The following is a 4,423-nucleotide window of genomic DNA, read 5'->3' as shown; positions in this document are numbered from 1 at the left end:
CATAATTGCCACACACTCGAATACCTGGTTGCCTCTAGAGTACAGTAATCAGAGAGAAGATGATGGAAAGAAGGACAAGTCATTAACATGGATGAGCTATGAGTATGTTTTCCTCAGTTACAGTGTATGCACTTAAGCCCCCCTGCTCACTTGCAAATAGGCTAATTATCACAACACTCACCAGTTAAAGGGAGAAGATCTAAAGTATTTATAAAAATGGAATAGCAGGCCAGGAACAGGGGCATGAGTGACACCTGTAATCCCAGCATATTGGGAGGCAGAAGCAGGTGAATCACCTGGTCTCAGGAGTTCATGATCAGTCTGGCCAACATGACAAAACCCTGTCTCTACTAAAAATACAAAAGATTAGCCCAGCATGGTGGCGGGCACCTGTAATCACAGCTACTGAGGAGGCTTCAGCAGGAGAATCGCTTGAACCCGTGGAGGTTGCAGTGAGCTGATATCAAACAAGTGCACTCCAGTCTGGGTAACAGAGCAAGACTCCATCAAAAAAAGGGGGGGGGGCAGAAGAATATTAGTGTCAACATACTATAGCTTGTATGTTATGTTATGTTGTTATGTTATGTTATGTTATGTTACAATCAAGACATATTATAGTCAAGACATATGATACTGAAGCCATTTAACTGCAGCCTTCATCTGCTCATCTGTGAAAATGTAATTAATGTGATTAATAGAATTTACCCAGTAAAAGCAAAGCATCTGAGTATTAAAAATATGTTACTCAAAGTATTTTTCACATTGATTTACTTTTTTAGTGTGTACTGTCTTCCTGTATGATTCAACAATGTTATCTGTGACTCTTCACATACAAAGAAAAAAAAAAGCTTTCAGTGATATTTATTGAACTACTATTTGCCTGGCAGTATTCTATCATAAATGTATCTAGAGAAAAGAGATTCCTGCACTTGGTGCATACATTCTAGCTATGAGCCAGTGTAGGTGTATATGTGACAAAGCTGCCCATAGTCCCCTTCTTGAGCACTCCACAGCCTCATTTAATGGCTGTCTGTGCTAATGTGCAAACAATATAGTTCTTTAAAAAATTATTTTTAAATCAAATAAGCTTTGCTATTATTAAAGTAATATAAAATGATTCCTTTTTCTTTTTTGTTTTTTGTAGAGACAGGGTTTCGCTCTGTTGCCCAAGCTGGTCTTAAATTCTTGGGCTCAAATGATCCTTCCACTTTGATCTCCCCAAGAGCTGGGATTACAGCCATGAACCACTGTGCTCAGCCCAAATGGTGTCAAATGCCTCTACCAACAAAGTTCTACCAAAACTTTAAGGTAGGTGGAAAGTATTACATAGAATTTAAAAAATGCTAAATAAAATTTTCACATAAATATTTATTCAAGTATCAATAGATTATAAATATCTATTTTAAAATATCTTAATAATGTATTTAGAGTTTGGTAGTTAATTCCTCTCAGTATAGCTAAAAAAAAAAAAAAAGCCAGGCACAGTGGCTCACGCCTGCAATCCCAGCACTTTGGGAGGCCAAGGTGGGTGGATCACGAGGTCAGGAGCTTGAGACTTGCCTCAATAACATGGTGAAACCCCGTCTTTACTAAAAAAGCAAAAAGTTAACTGAGTGTGGTGTCACGAGCCTATAATCCCAGCTACTCAAGAGATTGAGGCAGGGGAATGCTTTAACCAGGGAGGTGGAGGTTGCAGTGAACCACTGTACTCCAGCATGGGTGACAGAGTGAGATTCCATCTCAAAAATCAAAAAGTTAAAAAAAAAATAATTTGGTAGTTAATATTATTTATGTTCTTTTTATTCCTGATGAATCTAAGCACTGACACATTAGAACAATGTTCCTCAATATTTCAGATGCATAAGATAACCTGAGGATTTTGTTAAAATCCAGATTCTGATTCAGTAGATCCCAGATTCTCCATCTCTAGGTCCCAGGCGATTTGGATGCTACTGATCCATTGACCATATTTTGAGTAGCATGGCATTAGAGCACCCGTAAATGCAAATACTATATTGATGAGAAGAAATCTAAGTGTGTGTATAATAAATGATGAGCTTCAGTAGCAATTAAATCTCACCCAGAAATACTCTATAGTAATAACAATACAATGCTCAACTGGTAGAACAGTTAATATTTATTCCTTGCAATGCAACCTGAATTGATTTCCTATCCTAAACAATTTAAAAGCAAAGACTAATGTTAAGCCTTCAATAGCATGATCTCGCCTATTTTTTTATGTATGTCTGTGTGAGCACATAAAATACTTAATATTTATTTTAGCCTTTCAATGTTGGCTTTAATTTCTACCAAAAATAATAATGGGCTCATCCATAGTAAAGTTTTTAATTTAGAGAATAGGTAAACACATACACACACACACACACACACACACACACACACACACAAGACTGGCATATATTTCTGTTTCCAGTGCCTAGCCTAGTGGCCAATTGTAAACATCAAACAATTTCTTAAGCAACATATTTCATTCAATTGTACAATAAACTCGAAGACCTGGTACTGAAGTTGTCTGTAAACTTTGGCAACATAATTACTTTCAGGAAACTGTGTTCTTCTCAAGGGTAAATTGGATATTCCATGTTAAATCACCTGATATCATATCTGGAACATTCTGTTTCTCAGTCCCATTTAGTCTGTAATGTAATAGATAATAAATAGATAAAAAGTACATGTAATAGATAATAAATAAATGTCATTTTTGAATGAATAAAAGAATCATTCAGTGAATCAATGCCTAAAGCCATAAATAAAAATAAAATGATATAGAATACCAGGACATTTACATTATCTATGTTAAAAAATAATGACAGTAAGTAACTTCTATGACAGGATTATTGAAAAATGCAGAAACAGAATAGTTTTGAGTCTTCCAAAATCTTCCTCTAAAAACAGGATAGCTGGGGAGCCGTGGTGTCTGTGCAGAGCAGGAGGTGGGTATGGTGGGGCTGTGGCTGCTGGTGGTGGCCCTCACGTGCTGCTGGTGGACACAGGGCAGCCAGGGTAAGACCCTGTGGGGCAGCTTCAGCAGCACAGTGGCCCAAGATGCTCAGGGCCAGCGCATAGGCCAGTTCAAGTTCCATGGTGACCATGCTCTTCTGTGTGTCAAAATCAACAACATAGCCATAGCTGTTGAAAAAGAAGCTAAACTCTACCTGTTCTAAGCTCAGGAATGGCTAAAGCCACAGGAAAGCAGTCATGGTTATAGCTGTAGTAAAAAATCATCCAAAGCTCAATTGACAATGACCATGAACCAGACTGAACATAATCTGACAGTGTCCCAGATTCCATCTCCACAAACATGGCATGTGTTTTATGCAGACAAGTATACATGCCAAGATGACAAGGATGGTACATCAGTTGGATGATGTCCCATTTGAAATGGTGTTACTAAACCCAGATGATCATTTTAGTGCTGGAGAATCCTGGTTACATGAATTCTTCTTCCTCCTAGTCCTAGTGTACTTTGTGATTGCTTGCATTTGTGCTGCATTGTGGCAGGCTATTAAGAAAGGAGGACCTATGCACATGATTTTAAAGGTTCTGGCAACTGCATTGCTGTTCCAGCTTGTTCAGCTTTAGCTAATTACATTCATTTCTTCAGTTACTCCAAAGATGGAATATGGGTACCATTTATGGGAAGTTTGGCAGAATTTTTTGACATCGCTTCCCAAATTCAGATGTCATACCTACTTTTGAGTCTATGCATGGGTTGGATAATAGAATGAAGAAGTCTCAAAGCAGACCTCTCCAGTGGGATTCTACCCCTGCATCCACCAGCATTGCAGTATTCACTGTCATGACACAGAGTATTTTGCTACTTTGGGAACAGTTTGAAGATACCAGTCATCATAGCTACCATTCACACCACAACTTAGCAGGGATCCTCCTAATCATTCTAAGAATTTGCCTAGCATTGTCATTAGGCGGTGGACTCTATCAGATCATCACAGTGGAGAGAAGTATACTCAAAAGGGAGTTCTACATCACAGTTGCCAAAGGCTGTACCTTGTAGCTTTTATGCCATCCAGTTCTTGCATGCATTTCTGTCATTTTTAGTAACTACCAAAGGGACAAGGTTATAACAATAGGTGTTATCCTTTGTCAGTCTGTTTTCCTGGTTATTCTCTACAGACACTTTCTATCTCACAGAGTATACTGGGAAGTTTCTTCACTTTCCTCAGTAACACTACCACTGAAAATATCATCTGGACACAAAAGCCGCCCTCATTTCTGATACTTGATTTTTGTTGAGAGGAAAAGTGAATTGGTTAAAAGAGTGCAATAAGGATCCAAATACTGTGACTTTTCTTCATACATTTAGTGTGAAAACTTGAACAGTGAAAGCAGAGCATGTTATTTATATAATTGCATTTAATCAGTACCAAAACTGAAACAAAAG

The 4,423-nt window shown here is 38.0% G+C and overlaps 1 pseudogene across 1 annotated transcript; it reads left to right on the top strand.

The window, feature by feature from the left end:
* Positions 1 to 2,960: 2,960 nt before the first annotated feature.
* Positions 2,961 to 4,423, top strand: LOC108298872 (annotated as a pseudogene). Its single transcript, XR_001822734.2, has one exon. The product of XR_001822734.2 is annotated as an integral membrane protein GPR180-like (transcript).

The sequence above is a fragment of the Cebus imitator genome, unplaced genomic scaffold (genome assembly GCF_001604975.1).
Source record: "Cebus imitator isolate Cc_AM_T3 unplaced genomic scaffold, Cebus_imitator-1.0 Scaffold1158, whole genome shotgun sequence".
In the NCBI taxonomy this organism is placed as follows: domain Eukaryota; kingdom Metazoa; phylum Chordata; class Mammalia; order Primates; family Cebidae; genus Cebus; species Cebus imitator.
Note: the sequence above shows the minus strand (reverse complement) of the source record. Positions and strands in the feature narration are given on the sequence as shown.